General features: G+C 40.7%; 1 long non-coding RNA gene across 1 annotated transcript in view; it reads left to right on the top strand.

Annotated features, from left to right (window-relative positions):
• Window positions 1-20,859, top strand: part of LOC140531155 (uncharacterized) — a 115,246-nt gene that overhangs the window by 79,066 nt on the left and 15,321 nt on the right. Inside the window, exon 2 of the long non-coding RNA XR_011976289.1 lies at window positions 12,385-12,461. This is a non-coding gene — a long non-coding RNA (uncharacterized lncRNA). The remainder of the gene's footprint in view (window positions 1-12,384; window positions 12,462-20,859) is intronic.

Genomic DNA, 20,859 nt, shown 5'->3' on the forward strand with positions numbered 1-20,859 from the left:
CTCTTAAATTCTAGGATCTCTGGTGTCCCACTTGACCAAGGCCTACCAGTCTTGGCTACTGCAACTTGGTGCCTGCTTATTGCAAGACACCTGAGTCTGGGGTTTTCTATGCGAACTCATTATGAGTACATAGAACGTGTGTGGAGATTTTGAGGGACCCTGGCAGAAACTTGTTCCATCAACCCAAATATTCCTCGCACATGACAACAATTTTTGTCCCTTTGTACCTTAGTAGCTGGATGGGATGGGCGTGTGGGGTATGAGGTTCACCTGGGATGTAGCCACTAACTGGGAGAATTCCCACCCCATCCCAGGATGCAGAAAGAGTAGAAACTACATCCCAGGCTGACGCTATTGCCATTGGTCAGGGGAGGAAGTATACCCAGGGGGCAATATACTAGACTTGACACCATTCATGTTCTAACTCTGGGGCAAAAGTCTAGTTTTCCCATACCAGTTATGGCTTTGTGTCAGAGATTGAAATTCCACTAATAGAGGTCTTTTCTTTGGGTCTTTAAGCCTTTTAAGTCTTCAGCAGTATCCCCTGAAAGGCCCAAAGAGTACCTTTTTATTAGGGGGATTTGCTCTGTGAAATTTGAATTCAGTCAAAGGGTCCTAGCCTAGGACCCTGGTCTAAGAAATGCTTCCTACAACTCCCTGGGAGCATATAAAGTTGGCATCAAATGTGCCTTAAAATAAATTCTTGCAAACAAACAATTAGCTACTACTAAATTGAAATTAGTCATTTCCAAGACAGCAAGACCTTATGTCAACTGGGAATAAGAACACCACTGAGTCATGGGTACGCTAAGAGTTGGGAGACGGACACTGAAAGGGAAAAATGAAGTATATCAAAGACAGACTTCACAAACTAGGAACTCAGCCCATTTCTCATTACTATTACCCTCAAAGGATGGGAACAAGGCATTCACCCCTTCTCATCCTTTGGAGAGAATGGTCCCTCTTTGGCAGGCAGAGTTCCCAAAGGAATTCTCAGCATATTTTTAACTCTCATCTGGTATAAATGATGATCAACCTTATTTTGCAAGAAGCAATGAAATGATAAATGAGTGTCTTAACAAGCTGTAATTAGAGATTAGTACAAGCTAGTGACTTACAAATATCCCTTCCCAGCATTGCTTAAAAATAAAACCTTTATCCAAACAAACTTCCCTCTGGCCATCCCCAGTCTTTGGTCCAAGGGATAGCTTCCAGTCCCTCCTACACAGACTGCCCTCTCAGCTAGTCTGGGCATCCCCAGCAGTGAAAGCATTGACCCCATACCTCCTCACCAAAAATAAGATGAGAAGATTGGTCAACTTGGTTCATTCTCCATCAAATTTTCTCCTTCCCATCAGATGCCTCCCAGGTTCATATGGGAGCTAAACTGTACTCATGATGTTTCTATCACATGGATTCTCTATCCAGGAAGAGGAATCATCAGTACTCATTAATTCTGTGACTAATGCATCCCTTTCCCGTCTGTTTCATTTGGCCTATAACTTTTTCATAATCAAAAAGGACTGCAGGATTCTCATTCTATGGAAATAGTGTTCAGGATTCTTCTTCTATCCTATCACAGTAGCACAAAGATGACATTATTCCATTACATCATTCCGTACTACCTAAATGACCCTGAGCAAGTCAGGTCTGCCTCTCTGGGACTCTGCTTATTCATCTGTAAAATGAGGGGATTAGACTAGATGATTTTAAAGGTGTGATATGACATCATATCAGAGTGTCAAGAAATAGTGCCAAGAAATACATGGGATCAGAAGGGAGAAATTGTAATATGATGGACAGACAACAGAACTGGTCATGTGTAGACCCAGTTTTTAATCCCTGATCTGTCCCTCTTAAGCTGAGTAACCTTAGATAAAACACCTAATTTCTCCATGGCTCAGTTTACTCATTTGCTAGATGGGAATATCATAACCACCCTACTTGTCTCACATAGTTGTGAAGATCAAATGAGAATAGACCACTGATAGGAAATGGAAATAGTTTAGGATACTATATTGTGCTGATGTCATGTGATTGTGGGAGTCAAGCAAGTGTAGACAGTTGTTCTTCCCCTTCTCACCTACCAGCCAGGTCAGAATCTCACCTGAGTCAGTATTCATACGGCTCTGTGCAACCTGTTTGGCAACATCTCTAAGATTCTCATGTCCTTGGTGCCTGTGGGATGAAAGTTCATATATACTATCAGCAGGTATTCACTGAGCTCCTACTTGGTTCTAGGCTCTATGGAGGAACATAGAGATGTAGAAAGGAAGGTCCCTGCCCTTATGGGGCTTGGAATTTAGTTGTAATAGGGACACAGAGGAAATGGGCTGTTTGTTCATAGCATGAATCCTAATCTTAACCAGAACATGGGATAGAAAGAGGGAACCTGTGAACCTATTATGCAACAAACATTGTGTATAGTGGGGAAGAACTAGAATCTTAACCAGATGTCTGAGTCATGAGTCCAGAAGACATCACCACAAAGGTAACAGAGATCCTCCAACTGGTAAATGTCAAATAATTTGGAGGGAGGTAAGATTAGACATGGCTTCCATTTGAAGGAGCACCAGAAAGGATGGCATGTTTCTTTCCATGAGACCACTTGGAATCTGGTTAAGTGGCCCATACTACTGATTAGTAAAAGCTATGTCCTTGCATTGAGACCATTTCTGGAGCACCTGGAGTGGTCATGAAGACCAAGCTGAGGAAAATTAAACTTGTTTCATGAGAGAAGCAAAAACAGCAGCTTTTTCCTACTAATGACCTCAAGTGGAAGTTGTGGCCAGAGGTGTGGGAGCTGTGGTGCTGATCCTCCTTATAGCTGGCACTCAAGCCCCTGGATGTGGAGTTAGAAGACCTAAGTTCCAACCTCAGCTCTAATTACCCACGTGACCTGGGGCAAGTTACTCTGGACCTCAGGTTTCATCTTTAAAACAAGAAGATTGGACTAACTGGTCTTTTCAAGATCTGAATTCTATGATTCTGTGATAAATACTTTGTCATTCATTCTTTCATGATTTTTCCTTATCTATATGCAGACATCTTAAAAGTTCATAAGTACCAAAGAAAAAAAGGTGAGAAAGTCTCCAATACGCATCAAGTGGCTTTAATGAATATGCTCAGGGTTTTGACATACAATCTTCATTAAAGGGCTAAATTAAAGAATTTAGAGATGGAAGGGAAAGAATCTGTTTTACACCAGTAAGAAAATTCAAGAAGCCAGAAAGAGAGGTTTTCTATCAGTCTAAAAATCTCAAATGATAGGATCTCAGGCTCAGTTCTCCTTCATGCCAGCTTCTAAAAGGTTACATCATCGGATGTTTTGGATATTCCTAAATTGATTTACAAGGTAAAGCTGATTTCCCAGCTTTATTCTTCAGAGACATTTGCACCTACCCTGTTCCCTATCTTTCCAGATAGACCACAGTGCTAATAAAGTTCCCTTTCCACTCTGACTCATCATGGAGTAGGAACCAGGGTTGGGATTCCAGAACCCCATTTCTGTTCTAAAGTCCCCACTGGGCTTCTTCCAATGAAGGGTTCAGAGGTATCAGAATTACATACTCCAAACAGTTTGGTTCTCCAATCAGCTTAAAGTGAAAACTACGTCACTACTACTCTTCATTTTAATTCTTCAATTTAGTTCATTTTAATGATATATTTGTCAACCAAAGAACAGGATCATCATTGCTGATGGTGGCCCCTCCTGCCATTTAGAATCCCAGAAACTGCTCCAGTCATTGGCTCACTGGATCTTGTCATAGGATAAAATCATAGTATCTCAGATTAAAAGCTTTAAGAGAGCTTAGAGACCACATAGCACCCCCTTTATTTTACAGGTGAGGGAAATAAGCTCAGAATGTTAAGTGACTTACCTAGGATCACATACATAGTGAATGACATAACCAGGATTTGTGCTTGTGGTTTGACTTCACATCCAGTGTTCTTCCCATGGGACCACACTGTTGCCTACCATTTCTCCAAAATCATTGCTCAAAAGCCCCCATTTTCCATTGAATCTACCCTTGACCAGCAGAAAGAAAACATGTAACATCACAATAATGCCAAAACACATTTACTTAAAATAGAGTAAAAGGTTTAAAAAAATAACATAATAGAAAAAAATAACATTTCCTCATCTGTTAACTCCTCCCAGTTTCAGGAGGGTTCACTCAATTTTGTTCCCAGTACTATGTTACGCCTTACAGTGCTACAAACCAGTGAATAGAAAAGGTGTATATAATGACTGTTCCATCAGACAAATACGACTCTCAATGTCTGGGAAAAGTGTGAAGAAATGAATGTAAGAATGAATGAATGAATTTAAAGCTTAAAGTCTCAATGTCTGAGAAGACATAGAGAAATCTTAGAGTTTTGTAGCCTGTCATTCCCTTATGAAAGTGGTAAAGTTTCAATGGGCAAAAGGTTCTGCCACTTCAGTATCTGAAAACATCAGTGTCACATGAATGAGGAACAACTAACAAGGAAGGAAGGAAGGAAGAAAGGAAGGAAGGAAGGAAGGAAGGAAGGAAGGAAGGAAGGAAGGAAGGGAGGGAGGGAGGGAGGAAGAGAGATAGAGCCCTTGGCTTGGCACTTGTGTTTCTCCTTCTCTCTCTCTGTCTCTTTATTCTTCTCTCCTTCTCCTGGTGCCTACTTTCCTAGCTTGAGCCTTCCTATGTCTCATCTCCATTTCAATACCTCTGCCCAGTCTATGACCAAGTACATTGCAAATGGCACCATCCAATGAGAACCTGTCAATTCAGAACTAGAATTCAAACTCAGCCCTCCAAGGTTGGTGCTTCAAGGTCAAGATTCTTTCTACTGGACTGTCCTGCCTTGGAATTTTATCTTAATGGATTTTGCCCAAGGTTCTAAGCTTTTGAAGGCTTGTTGACTCTTGACTGTCATCCAGTTTGTTGGCTATCCTTCCAGCTTTGCGCCAATTGCAAATTCAATGAGTACACCATCAACACTATCATATGTCATTAATTAAATTGTTGAACAGCACAGGGTAAAAGATGATTCCATAAGAGACCACTCTTTGAAATGAAACCTACCTCTTTGGGATGATTCTTTGGGTCTGGCCATGCAACCAGCTCCAAAACTAACTGCACAGACTCTTTTGAATTGAGTTGGCCCGTCCCTGCCATCTACTGGTCATCAGGATAATGTGATCAGAAGAGCAGTACCACACTCTCACCAGGGTATTGTTGTTAAAGATGTCCATGCTTCAGGTTTTCCATTGTTGCCCAAATGGCTCAAAATGCAGGGGACTTTTATCAACCAATGTAGAATGGTCACCTTTGGAGAATCTGACCAACTCACCATCTTTTTGCAACTTCTCCCCTCTTTGACTGCTCTAGATGTCAAAGATATCTTTCTTTTACCATCACAGCTCTCAGGCATATTTTCTTGTTTTTGCCCAGAAAGAGGGATATAACAATGACCAACTTGTGAAAGACTTAGCTACTCTGATCAATAAAATTATCCAAGACAATTCCAAAGACTTCATTATGAAAAAATCTATCTCCAGAAAGAGAACTAATGAACTCTAAATGCAAGTTGAAGTATTATTTTCTCACTTTCTTTATTTTTCTTTCTTTTAAAAAAAGCAACATGGTTAGTAAGGAAATATGTTTTGCATAATTTCACTTGTATAATTGATTTCCTATTGCTTGCCTTTCTCAATGGGTGGGGGAGGAGCTAGAGGGAGGGAGAGAATTTGAAACTCAAAATTTAAAAAAATAGTATTAAAATAAACAAATAACATTTTCTTTAAAAGAGTGTAATGGAAATACAGATTGCCTAATTTCCTTTCGATTCCTATGTGCTACTGCTTTCTGCTGCTGTTTGGGATCTCAGCTGCTACTGTGCCAGCACAAAAATATTTTTTCTTTATATGAAGCATTTTATTTTTTTTCTTTCAAACCTTTGCAGAGTTTTGTTAAAGATGCCTACCTGCTTGTTTATCCCTTTAATTCTCCTAAATTATTGAGGTGGTTTCTTTCCATCGTTAGATCCAAAAAACAGAAACTTTGCTTCCTACCACAGACCCCCTTCTCTCTTTACCATTTTGGAGAGTAGGCCCTGTGTCCAACACAAACCTGACTCCAAGAATATCTGGCTTGTAGGAGAAGGGATAATAACATCTGTTCATGGCCACTGTGGGAAGCAGAGATTACCATGAATGCTTTCAGCAGTTCATTTTGGGTTTCGCCATTGAGCTGATTCAGCAAAGCCCAAAAGAAACAGCCCAACAGAGGAGGACCACTTGCAGAGTCTGGGATGTACAATATTCCTTTGTGTTTTTCCCCCTAGTATCTCAGTCCCAACCCTTCCATGGTGCTTATAAACAGTGCTGCATTCTGTTTATGTGAAATCAGTTGTAATTACCATGGTATCCACATCACAGAGGCAAGGGTGGCTGGCCACCACTCAGCACAAACAGAAGTGACCTTGAGGAACCTGGGGAGAAGGGTGCCGAAGAGACCCTTTTTGCTCCCTAGTCTTAGGAAAACTTTATCCCAGGCCCTCATTCTTGATTGCTGATGGATTGGATGGGAACCAGTCCTCTCAGAGCCCACCCACATTGCAGTAAGGAGCCTCAATTTCATCCTTTCCCCCATCCCTTTGAGCTGTGAAATGCAAACTGAGATCCAACTGTTTCCCTTACCCACTGTGAACAGCCTGAAAATTTCTACCTCCTCACTCTCTGGGTATGTCCAAGGTTAGCAAGAAAATGAATTTTCTTTTCCTTGGTTCTCTCCCTTTTTCCCTTAAAGGCAGAACTCAATAGTGGCAGATACTGCTATTCACTTTGTCTCCTCCAGGTTCCAGAACCTGATACTTGAGTGTCTAGCATAGCCCTTTGTTCAAATTAGGAAGGGATCATAGATTTAGAGCTGGAAAGGGAGCTGAGAGTCTAGAGTCATGATATCATAACTAGAAAGGACCTTGGAGTCCATCAAGTCTAACATTTCATTTTATAGTTGTGGAAACCAAGGCCCAGAGAGGTTAAATGACTTGCCCAGATGATAGGTAGCATCAAGAATAGGTAGTGACATACACAGAATTTGAATCCAAGACTTCTAACTCCAATTTCAATGTTCTTTTTACTGTGCCACATATGAATAGTCATTTTGTTGAACTGAATGCCTTTGAGCTCATATTTTATTGAGAAAAAACCCACAAAAAACCCCACCAACAACAAGCAAACAAAAACCCTTTATGCATCTGAGAAATTCCTTGTTTGTTGGTTGGTTATTGCTTATTTCCATCTCAAAAAGGAGGGAAAAGCAAAAACTCTAAACCAGAAAGCCAAGAATGGACAAAGTCTAGTGCTGGGTAGAGTTCTGAAGACACTCTACCCCTTGGAAATGCAGCATCTCAGAACTCCAGGCTGCTGTAGCCACATTACTTTAGCTTGTCTCCACCCTCAAGGTTTGGAGGGAGCAGAAGGGGTAGTTGGACAGCTGACTATTAGGGAAGTGGACATTTTTTCTTCTTTCCAAGGCTACCATTAAAGTTCTCTTCATTTTTTTTTTCTTTTAAAGCTCTAGGCAGTTGCCAGAAATACCATATAAAACATCTTTACGAAGTGAACTCAAGCCCCGCTTACACAAGCTGGCTCTGTTGGGGGAAAAAACAAAGAAGTGTTTCTAATTAGTGCTCATGTCCAACGTTTCACTTGGTTCCTTACCTGTGCCCTCTCACCTAATTCTCTTGACTGTTGGCTGACCTGTGCCTGAGGCCCTTGTGGTTACTGCTAATAAATGTTCCTGGCATTTCCCTCAGGGTCTGGGAAGGAATGAAAATCCATTCTAACTCACCCAATCTCTGTCCCAACCGCTTACACCTGTAGACCATTTCAGACGTTGTGCACTGACTTATAACACACTCCTGAGTGTCAAAGGGATGTTGCACCTTCAGACAATTGTCTCTCCCATGTTCTCTCTCCTATAAGTGAGATTACTATTTCTCCTAGAAGAATGCACTGTTGAATGTTGTTTCAGAAGAATATCATGAAGATATTATAACTAAACTCTATGATAAAGTGACAAATTCCCCGTGGCACTATCATTTGGCTGATCATCTATCTATAAGAATGTTTTTTTCTGTAACACTGACTACCCCTTGAAATTTATTTCATCTATGGCTATATCTTCAAGGAATCCATAAATCATTTTCTATTGAGAGTACGCCTGTATAAATCTTGTTTTTAAGGACAGAATTGTATGTTAGCATAGTGCCCAATACTTAACACACTCTGGCACTTAGTTGACATTTAATAAATGCTAATTGATTGACTGTGTCATCAAAGGCAATGTAATATCCTAGAAAGAGAATTCACCCTGGTTTTAAATCTCTATTCTGCTGCTTAACATCCAGGGGACTTTGGGCAGTTTCTTCAATGATAAAATGCCCTAATGGCTTCTCAGTCCTTTCCAATTCTAAACCCCTGATCCTGTGATCTTTTATAAATGCAATATAAGCACCCGTGGGGAGCAGTTTTCCCTACAGGTGGCATAGGAATAGAATCCTAAACTTGGACTGAAGAAGAATGAAGTTCAAATCCTGCCTCAGGCAACCCTGGTCAAGTCAATCTCTTAGGCTCAGTTTCCTCATCTGTTAAATGGGTATGATAATTGTACTTCCCTCACAGGGTTGTTGTGAGGATTAAGTGAGATATATGTACAGTGTTTTGCAAACCTTGAAATGCAATATAAATACTACTATTATTATTTTATCTATCCTCAATAGTCTTATCAGCGCCTTTAAAGAATGAGGGGGAAATGAGCATAAGGATGAGAGAACATTCTCCCTTGTTAGGGAAAAGAAGAAGAATCTAAGCATTTGTTATATGATGAGATGTGAACCCTCTAGAAATTATTGTTGCTTGCATAACAGAGTGATTAGCTGATGTTACTCTGGAATCATAGAAGTTTTCCTCCAGAAAGATCCTGAGACCAGAATCCAAATCTCCTAAATGTCAGGTTTCTTCCTACTTCCACTGTCTAGTCCTTGCATATTTTCTCCCACATTAGAATGGAAGCTCTTTGAAGGCAGGGAACCTGCTTTTGTCTTGATATGCCCAGCACTTCCCATGGTGCCTGGCACATGGTAATTGCCCAGTAAATGCTTGTTGACTGACTGTCCTGTAGCCGCAAATAAATGCAATGGATTGGAGTTTGGCAATGGAGGGCAGAGGAGCGAGGTCAGAGATGTTCTTTCCCAAGAGAGAACTAAACTCCCTAGCCCTACTTCATGTCTAACTTCTTTGTACCCTCAGCATTGGTACATTTGTCTATGAATTGCATCCTCCCCACCTCCCCACTCCCTCAGTGTCATTCCCATCCAAGTGAGAGGGTTCTTGCTGGGCTTTCTTTTTCTGTCTCTGAGAAGATGGGCACTTAGATTTAAGCAGTTAAGAAATGATTTGACCTAAGGTTGTATTGGTCCTGAGGTGACCCTGGTACCTGGAGATGCAGAATCTCAGCTGTCCCTTCAGCAGGCCAAACTGAATGGATTGTATTGCTTGCCAAGAACACAGAAAGGAAGACAGAGAGAGAGGGGTGGGGGTGGGGGTATGCACATGTGTGCATGTGTGCGAAAGCAGGAAAGATGACCAGATCACAAAACCATTTGTATTTGTCTATATAAAAAGCTCTCCTCCATGGAAGGAGTCTCTCCCAAGGGACGTAAGAGACCTGTTATGATGCTGTCCTTGTACCTCGGAACCTAGTGATGTTCCTTTTAAAGGGGTCTTTTTACAAGCTCAGCCATCAGCCCTCCTTAGATAGAAAGTCCAGGAGTGGACTCAGCTTATCTGAAATTCTTCTCTCTGGTCAACAGTGGCTGAGTGATGTTAATGTAACCCTATGGTTCATGCTGTGGGGGAAAGGAGGGGAGAAATATAGTAGAAAAAAAACTTCACGCCTTCAAAAAAATGGGTTCAGTCTTGCCTTTTCTAACCCACTCACAGGTGCCATTAGTCCATTTGATGTATAGGTCGGTAGCTCAGCTAAAGCCCTGGGCATAGCTGCTAAGCCCCTCCTCCCTGCTGGGTCACCAGACTGTTCAAGTTCAAAATCAACTCTGCTCAAACCCTAGGGCTCTGGGAAGCTTTCCGCTGGTAGTATCTAACCAGATCAACAAATATTTATTATGAACTTATGAAAAGTAACTCAGCGTGGTGGATAGAGAGCTGGCCGTAGAGTCCAAAAGGAAGGAAGGAAAGAAGCATTTATTAAGCACCTCCTGTGTGCCAAGCACTGTGCTAATATTATCTCATTTGATCCTCTCAACAAACCAGGTAGGTAGGTACTGTTATTATCCCCATTTTATAGTTGGGGAAACTGAGGCAGGTTAAGTGACTTGTCCAGAGTCACACAGCTAGTGTCTGAGGGTAGATTTGAACGTGGATCTTCCTGACTCCAGGACCAGTGCTCTGTGGCTCCTTAGCTTCTTGTGTTCAGATCTTGCCTCTGACACAAACTGACTCCATGACCTTCTTTTCATTTAGTCTCTTAACCTCCTTAGTGTTCCAGGCAATACTTTAAAAAGACTGTAAGCTGCAGAACAAGAGTGAATCCAGGTCTTCAGAGGAGTTAGTTCTCTGGAGAGTTCCTTATACCAACGAATACAGGTCTTCTAAAAAACAAAACAAAACAAAATGAACCCCCCAAACTGGTGATAGGACTAATATTTACCAGGATTTCCCTGTGACAACTTCTTTCTCCTCATCCATAGCATGGGGGGGTAGACCCAGGCCCCTCCTTCCAAAGGAAATAGCTTTTCCCAAAAGCAGACAAAATTGTCCCTAGAATCTGACTGCCCCAGCAGCTCCAGGTAATTAAAGTTTCTCAGTCCTGACAGATTTCTGAAGACCTTGCAAGTCACCATGTCCTTCATCATATCCTGTCTTCATATTTCCATATGGAGATGAACAGCTAAATGCCACTGTATCCTCAATGCCTTTCCTTGCTGTGTCAGGGCCAAGTCAACTTCTTTTTGTTCACCGTCAAATGATATTTTCTGCCAATGTTAAACCTGAACTGAAAGTTCTGGCAGCTGCCTCCAGCACGGTACCATGTACTAAGTACTTTGCTAAACTCTGGGATGTGGAGCTACAGTCTGATAAACTGGTAGCAATACCAACAGGGAAGAAAAGAAAATGAATTTGAAGATCTTGGTTGACCTGGACATTGATCAAAGAGCAGCCCTCTTTGTGTAATAGAGTGAGCTGGTACGTGCTGCTCTGGGCTTTGCTGCACAATTGACCATGGAGGAAAATCACTTCTAATGAGTAGCAGGAAAGGCATGCTCAAGATGTCTCATAAAAACAGTAATTGTTATAATCCAGCATTATGAATAACTGCACCAAAATGCACAAATACACATTACAAGCTTGTCAAGGCAGGAAAGAACAAGAAAGACTGCTCCATTGTGAAATGACAAGATTTCTAGATGATAAAGTTTCACTCGGCTGTATGTGCCCCAGTTAATGTCCAGCACCAATGGGGAATTTATAGAACGTGCCTTGTTAACACTGCTATTCTCATGTGAATGGTTGGTTTATGAATGTGTCCTTTGTGAAATTTCTTAGAGTGAGGAAAAAAAAGTTTGTTTCAAAACATTAATTGCCTTTCCCCCAAATAAGAGTAAATACAATTGATGATTTAAAAAAAACACTCTGATCTAATAGCCCCAATCAAACCTTCTGCCATTAGTTAAACCATAACTTTAAAAATCTCAATATATATATGTATATATGTGTTTGTGTATGTATATATGTATGTATGTATGTATGTATATCAATCACTTTTACTTCCCAAAGTCTTTCTCCTGTTCCCCACCCAGTAAGCCATCCCTTATAGTATATATCTTAAAGGAAAGAAGTAGGCCAGCAAAACCAACCAACATAGTAATCATGTCAGAGTATATAGAAGACTTTGCGCCCATAGTCTATACCACTTCTACAAAGGATGGAGAGAAGACATTTTTTCACTTGTTCTTCATGGACAAATTTGTTCTTCCTAATTATAATGTTCAGGATCCAAACGATTACTTTTAGAAAGAATGATATATGTATTCAGTTATTTTTTTCAGACATATCAGACTCTTCATGACCCTATTTGGGGTTTTCTTGGCAGAGATACTCGAGTGGTTTGCCATTTCCTTCTCCAGCTCATTTCATAGATCAGGAAACTGAGGCAAACAGAGTTAAACGATTTGCCAAGGTCACACAGCTAGTCAATGTCTGAGGCTAGATTTGAATTCAGGTCTTCCTAACTCCCAGCACCTAGCTGCCCCAAGAAAGAATGATATAGACACATTTATTAACTTGCTGATCATTAATTGACATTAACTCAATCCTAGATTTCAGCTGTGTGGTGAGATACAAGGAACATTGGACCAAGGGAATATCCACCGTGATGAAATAACAAGTCATTATGGTAATGTGTTCATGTATGTGTGTATCATATCATATTCATTTTTATTTATCCAAACCATTTTGGGGGTAGGGAGAGACTGACATCTCATAAATTCTCTCTGCTGATGAAGACTGGTAGCTCATTCAATGAAGCATACATTTTTATCTGCAACTTATTTTCTTAATTACCTGGGTAACTATGTCCTTAATTACCTGGGGTGTTGGGAAGTTAAGAGATTTGTCCATGATGATCTAGCTGATATGTGTCAGAAATAGCCTTTGAAAACAGAACTTTCTGACTTCAAGGTGGCCTTCTATTCATTGTACAGTAACCTATCTATTCTGTCACATCCTGTCCTATTCCCTTCCCTTCCCTTGGTGGTTGCCATTTTTACTTGAGTTTTTGATACCTCTGCTCTAGAACTCTTTAAGACGTTACCTTGCAGAGAAGGGTCCAACCTGCATTTGTTCCCAGATAGTTTGTTCATCTGGGAGCTCCTTGTACCAAAGAAATCCCACTTCCATTCCCTTCATTTTATATCTTTGAGCTACATTGTATGGGAGAGAGGTCAAACCCATAGACTTCACTGTGACCCATGGCACTCCTCAGTAAAGCCAGAATCAGCTTATAACATGATGGGGTAATATTTAACAAATGAATAGCAATACAATAAGACATAGATAATGTTAATATGTGGTTTTCTAAGTCAATAAGTAATCTATAGAGATCTTTATGTGACCCCCTGTTTCTATTGGAATTTGACATCACTGTTGCACGGTACATACATAGTCTACAACTACAAAGTACATCATATTCTTCCATAACCCATACTCCAACCTTTTCTTCTGGTTGTCCCAAAGAGATCATGGAAACTTTGCTATTTTTAAAAGTCTCTCCCCTAACATTCTCTTTCTGATTTTTATTTTTCTCTCTTTATGCAAAAATGTTTCCTTACCTCTTTTGTAGATTGAATTAACTCAGAGACATAAAGAATTTCACTAAGATCACAGCCAAACTTAAAAATATTCCATTGGCTTGAACTTAGTTGTACAAAAAAACCTTGCCCTGCCTGTAAGTCATTTGGATTCCAACCACAAAGAATACATTGGTGCATAGGAAAAAGGCATTCTTGTGTCTTTCAATAACAGATAGTTAACATAGCAATTTGGTACAGTCCTGTGTGCAGAGGGGAAGGAGGATTTTTTTAAGTCTGGTTTGCCTTTCTCCATATGTCAAAGAAAAACCCAATGATCTAGCCTATCCAATGGAAATAGAAGGGTTCATTTCTCTAGGCCTGCTCAGGAGATCTCATTTTCAATCTTAAAATTTTAGAGTTTTGTGGGAGACACTGACTGGGGTGCACTGTTCTGACCCTCTCACATATCAAAATTCCAAGCAGCAGGTGGAAAACAGCAGGACTGAGTGGGATGCATAAAGAATGGATTGCAGGGAGTGTGATTTGTAATCTGTTGGGCTTTAAACAAGCTGTGCTCTTAACCCCTATATTCTTTATTCTATCTTTGGCATTATCCTGATCTACTTTTAGTAATCCTGTCAAAGAATTTACCTAAATTTCAGCAAAGCATTTAACAAAGTCTCTCATCTATGTTGTGTGCACAATGGAAAGATATGGGCCCAAAGACGATATAGTTAGGTAGATTCAGAAGTCATTGATGGGTAGACCTAGAGTACTCATTCTTAGCTAATGTTTACTTGAAGGGAGGTCTTTAGTGGAGTATCCCAGGGAACTATGCTTGCCCTCAGACTAGTTGTCATTTTTTCAAGGACTTGGAAGAAATCATAGATGACACACATTCTAATTTGCAGATGACCCAGAACTACATGCAGCATAGCTAAGGTGTGGAATGCCAGACCCAAGATTCAGAAGGATTTGGCTGGTGTAAGCATTGTGTGGAATCAAACAAGATATAATATAATAAGGATAAAAGTAAAAAATTGTGAATCACAGCAATAAAACAACTCCAGGTAGAATATCAGTATGAAAATCAAGAAAGAGAAAAAGAGAGAGAAAGAAAGAGAGAGAAAAAGACAAAGAAAGAAAGAAAGAAGGAAAGAAAGGTTCACCTTTGTTCCTTGCCCAAAGTCCTTGAAGAATGAAAATTGAAATTCATTAAGAGGAAAATGAAAAGATGTGTGGTGGGCATATACATCCTGCAAAACAGACTAATAAATTTTAAAGGAGTTTTGAAGGAGAATTGGAGGGAAAGATGTCATCAAAGAAATAAAGAATCAAAAAAGATGTTTTGGTCAGATGACTGGAGTGAAGATAGCTGGTGGACAGCCCAGGTGCTCCATTAGCATTTCTGAGATGTCAATAAGACACAAAGAAAGTCCCTGACACTGAGGGCGGAGCCAAGATGAGGGAGTAAAGACAGGGATTCACTTGAGCTCTCCCCCAAACCAAAGTCCTTCAAATACCTTTAAAACATGAGGTACAAGGACGTATTGCAGTAGAGAAGAGATGAATATTGTTTGCACCTTGCTCTCCTAGGATTTGGCTCAAGAAGGGGATAACATGCTCAGGTACAGAAGACAAACTTGCCCTATAGGCAGTAGGAGGAGAAAAGGGAAATAAAAGGGAGGGGGCTGATAGAAGGGAGGGCAGATTGAGGGAGGTGATGGTAAAAAAAAAAGTCTCTAACACACTAAATAGACCCCTGTGGTAACGTATGGAGGAAACAGAACAAGAGTCAGACAGGGATAGGCAGACAGGGAGCTGGTGCTGTCTTGATCACTAGAGGGGACATCTTTGTAGATGAGATTACAAATTCACTTAGATATGTGAGTACCAAAAGTAAGACTATTAAAGATTCAAAAAAAAAAATCAACTTTACAAGCTCCAGATGGGGAAGTTGTAGCTGATTATCCAGCTAGGAGGTACAGTAGATAGAGTGCTGCACCCAGAATAAGGAAGACCTGAGTTCAAATCTTCCCTCAGATACTTACTAGCTATGTGATCTTGGACACATCACTTAATCTCCTCCTTACTCAGTTTTCTCATCTGTAAAAAGGGGATGATCATAATAGAACTTACCTCCAAGGGTTGTTGTGGAGATCAAAGTGCTTTGTAAAGCTTAAAGGACTATATCAATGCTAGCAATTACTGTTATTGTTTGATAGAAATCTATCTAATAATTATCTAGAGGGGACAGTCAACAAAGCACATCCCCCTTCTCTTGGTATAGAAGCCAATTGGGTGTATACGAACAGACACAGTCACTGTTATTTGTTCTTGTTACAAGGGTAACATTGACTATCTTGGCCACGTTGCTTGAAGTCAGGTCTGCTACATGTCACCTCAACCCCCTTCAGGAGGGTTGGAGAGTGTCTAGGCTCCCTGCCAATGACTCCAGCTTCTACTTATAGTGCTCATTCCCTTGCACCCCAGTTTTATTTAAGCGCTTGACAGTCAGATTGACTTTTATTAATATTTACTTCAGAGGCATAATAACAAATATACAAACAGCTTAACTCAGTTCCTATAAAACACTGTCCCAAGTTCCAGGTCTCTCTTTGGCTCAAGTCTGTCAATTTTCAAGGTTTCTCTGCCAGACTAGCTGGCTGTACCATCCCATCTGCAATCCTAGCTACAAGGTCGCTATGGATGGAACTCCCTGGCATGGTGGGGATTACCACTTGCACTTAGAAACTGAGAAAGACACATAAAATAGAACAAGTCACACACCTGTTTCTGCGTGTCCCCTCACTGGTTCAGACTGTGATATCTGCACTGTGGGAGAACTATGATCTCCTGGTGGCAGCAGAAAAAGAAGTGAAACTGCCCCAACCTGCCCATTTGAAAGACGTAGCCTGTTCCCACTATGCAGTACATCCAAGATTACTCCCATAAGGGAGGTAAGGGAAAGCAGAGAAACAGGTGATCTGGGCATGTGCAAAGCCAGTCCCCATTGCACAAAGAAGAGCTCTATATATGAGTGTGAAGAGGTGATATATTGGAAAATGTCTGGGAAATAAAACAAGAAAAACATTTTTTTTTAAGTTTTGGGTGGGAGGGAAGTATGTTAATGGACTATTGACTTAATATAAGCTAACATTGTGATATGCTCACTGAAAAAGCAAATATACCATTCGGTATTGAGAAGATTAGGCTCTAGAATTAGGGATGTGACAGTTTGTCTGTATCTTTATCCTGCTAAGACCAGATCAGGAGTATGGTGTTCAATTCCAGGTGTCAAATTTTAGGAAAGATACTGGTAAGTTAGAGAATGTACAAAGAGTGGTGATTGGGATGGTGAGGGGACCAGAGAACATAACACAGGAAAATCTGTTGAAAGAAAAAAAATAGCCAGGAGCTCTCTCTCAGGAGAGCTCTGAGTGTGATACGCAAGTTTCTGGATTAAGTTTGGCATTAATATAGTGAGCCCCTGGGAATAGGGGTCCACCAAGTTATCTAAAGATGGATGAAACAGTGCAGGTCAAAACCAGAGCAGGTCAGTATTCTTGTGTTCAACAGAGATGAGACCAGGCTCAATAGTAGCCCCCTACGCTTCCAGTCTGGGTGAAATGGAATGACCTAGCCTTAAAAATTATATCTGTCTTACAGATGAGAAAACTGAGGTTAGGAGAGGTTAAGTGACTTGCCCAAAGTCAGATAACTGTATATAAGGCAGGATTAGAACTCAGGTCTTCTTGATCACAGGTCCTGTGCAAAATCCACTAGTTTGTGTTTTATCCTCTATCAAAAGATGCTAGGCAGACTGAAAATCAAAGGTCTAATATACAGGAATTTATTGCCTTCTTAGTGTTGGCATCAGACACCATGCAAAGTGATAAAGACTCTCAAAATGTTGGAAAGCAAGAAGGTTGGACTTGATGATGCCTCTTGAAACTCAGCATTCGACTCTGAAATAAGGCTTTTTTTTCCCCTGAGGCCATTTTCAATGTTCTGAGGTTCCAGTCACAGTCTTTACCCTTTCTGGCTCCTAGCACCATAAAGTGGTGGGAACACACAATTTCACGGTACAAAGAAAAAGAGGTTTAAGAGACTGATCAGGCTTCTTAGACATCAAAACATTCTTACAAAACAACATTTGATGAATGAAGGGTAAATTAATGGGAAACATATGGATTAGATGTCCCCTGAAGCACAAATGAGTTTAGAAATCCAGGGTCTGAGGCATCTGGCGTAATGTAGTAGGAGTTTCTTAAATCTAAAGTGTTTGAGTCCCATAAATAGATTAGCCATAACTTCCTTTCAAGTGACTTATTAGGCCAGTATGGTTTTTAATGAGTGTACTGCCTAACATGGAGTTACTGCCTCCTCGAAAGCCACCAGGACACATAGAATGTTGTCACTGGAAGGAATTTCAGAGGTCACATAGACCAACCTCTTACAGCTCATGAGAATATAAACTCCTTGAGGCCAGGGACTTGCCTCCCATGTCTTTTCATCACAGTACCAAGCATGATGCCTGATGTGTGCTTAATAAATGATTCTTGGTTGGCTGATTGCTTAATTGTTCCAGTTTATCCAGATCTATTTAAACCCTAAATCTGCACTCCATTGAATTAACTTTCCTTCATTTTTGCATCATTTGGTAACTGGATAAACATGCCCTTTATTCTTTCATTCAAGTCATTGATAAAAACAGTCAACAAGATAGGACAGTGAACCTCTGACTTCTTCACAAAACTTTCACTCATGTCACTCACTTGGCATTGGCCTACTGTTCTCAATTAGTCAGCCAACAAATGTTTATTAAGCACTTGGGATACAAAGAGCAGCAAAATCACAGACCTGCCACATGGTACTATATTCTCCTTCAAAGTTTATATTCATTTCTTAATCAATATTTCTAGAGGTATGGTTGTTGATATGGCAATGAACTTCTGGCTTTTTTTTTTAAACGAAACTTTCATTCTGATCATTCACTTGGCATTGGCCTCCTGTTCACAGTCAGCCAATGAGCGTTCATTAAGCGCCTACTATATTCTAAGCAGTGAGAATACAAAGAGAAGTCAAAAACACAGATCTCACCTGCATAGAACTCACATTCTAATGGTGGAGACAAGTCCATAACTAGGCATGAACAAAATACACATGAATAGATACAAAGTAAGTTTAAAGGGTAGGCAATTTCAGTGAGTTTTGAAAGAATCCAGGGAAACCAGGAGGTAGAAATGAGGAGGGAAAGCATTCCAGTCAGGAGAGACTGCCAGTGCAAAGACATGGAGGGGGGAGATGGGGCATCATGTGTGAAGAAAAAAAGGAGGCTGGTAAAGCTGGATGGCAGTGTAGACAAAAGAGGTTATAAGGAGGTAATTTATACTGGATATGAGGAGAAACTTACTAGAAATTAGAGTTGGTCAAAAATGGAATAGGCTGCCTGGGGAAGTATAGGATTTCCTCTCTTGGGAGGTCTTCACCAGAAATCTGGACGATCAGTTGTCAGGAATGTTGTGGTAGGGATTGTCTTCAGGCAATGACTACTGATGCTTTTCCAACGTACATGACCTCCAGAGTCCAGCTTCCTAGTTCTGCAGCATCAATCCACCAATCAATCAACAAACATTTATTAGGTACTTTCTGTGTTCTAGGAATATTCTAAGTACTATGGATACAAAAAAAACCATCTGTCCCACAAAAAAGACCTTCAGATTGCCTAGTCAGTCCTGGCGCCATAGTCCTCGGCTGCGTGTGGCATAGGCTGCTAAGGTCTCCGTTATAAACCACCAGTTTGCCAAGTGAATATCTGATCAGACCAGCCATTCTGCAGGTTACTCAATCAAACCTGATGTTCGCTCTTTGTTGTCTCTTCATAATCCGAGTAGACGAACGACAGGCTGTTTCAATGAACAGGGATGCTAAAGGAATAAATTTTAATCTATGTCATTCTTTGTCACTGATTAAATTCCATAGCCAAACATGGGCGATATCTGGGTAACCTATTGCATCATCCAGAGCACCTATTATGTACTAGAGCTGTGCCAGGGCTAGACGCTATGGCTACAAAGACAAGTCAATAAGCATTTATTAAGTATCTACTATATGCTACACTATGTCCTAAGCATGGATAAACTAAGAAAGAAAGAACCTGCCTCTGCCTTTGAGGAGCTCACAGTGTAATGTAGGAGAGAACATACAAATTATGTGCCAACAAGACACATACTGGATAAATTAGCAATAATCTCGGAAGGAAGGCACCAGCACTAAGAGGAACATAAAAACCACCCCTACCTTCAGCGACCTTCCAATTGAGTGGAAGTAGGAGGTGGGGAGAGGGTCTTACAGACACACAGAAGTAAACACAGAGCTACACAAAGAGAACACAAAGTAAATTCAGGTAGGAATCCAGAATGGCTAGCAGCATGAGCAATGGGGAAAAGTCTCCTGTATGTGGGCAGGCACACCTGACTAAGGACCTTTTATGAACAAGTGAGAGATTGTTATGGTGGGAAATGCTCGCCCAAATTTAGAAATCTACTCAAGAACCTAGAATTTCTAATTAAAGCAGAAGAGTTGAATCACTTAATGTTATTTTTCTTTATAAACCACTCATCCTACTTGACAAGAAAAACAAAAGAGCTCAGGTTAGTCTTTGCAAAGGACACCTCAGAATTTTACCTCTCGGTGGAAATGTGGGTTTCTTGAAAATGCTCTACTGAGGGCTAAGAGATTGAGAATGTGGCAGATGCCACTTGAGATCCCAGGAAACAAAGTTTTATTTTAGAATTGTTAAATGTTAGACTCAGAAGAGACCCCAGAGATCAACTGATTCAAGATCCTCATCCTACAAATGGGCAAGCAGTACACCCCAGACAAAGTTGAAGTGACTTGCTGAAGGACATACTGCTAGCTATTAGCGGTCAGAGCTCAAACCCAGATCTCCAGACTCAGTCCAGCGCTCTCTTGGCCCTGTTACCGCCAAGAGACATTAAATCACATTACATCTCTGCACCTTTCCTACATTTGCTATGCTGTTGAGATCCTGCCTTGGAGAAGCATATTTGATGACCCAGGGAAATGACCAGGTTGACTGTCCATCAGTCCATTGTATAATTGGAAACCTAGCAAATAAATAATGACATAAATGAATGAAAGAGCAGTTTTCTGTCATTATGAAAGAATTCTGTGCACACATTTTACGTCTGACTACACCCACAGAGCTTCTGCTTGTCCTTTCGGGACATCTTTTCACCTACTAAGCCAAAAAAGAAAAAGAGAATGCTTCACAACGAAGGGATGGTTTACTCCTCCTGGCTCCCCCACTCATTCTTCTATGCCCACAATGGACAGTCTGCTCACCCCTCTGATTGTACCACATGAGAGCAGGAAAAAAAGTCCAGAACTGCCCTGATATGGGACAAAGGGTGATCATAGTGGGAAGATTCATTTCAAAGCAGGCATGAAAGACAGAGCCTCTAACCAGCGTCACCT

This window comes from Notamacropus eugenii, chromosome 3 (genome assembly GCF_028372415.1).
Source record: "Notamacropus eugenii isolate mMacEug1 chromosome 3, mMacEug1.pri_v2, whole genome shotgun sequence".
Taxonomy (NCBI): domain Eukaryota; kingdom Metazoa; phylum Chordata; class Mammalia; order Diprotodontia; family Macropodidae; genus Notamacropus; species Notamacropus eugenii.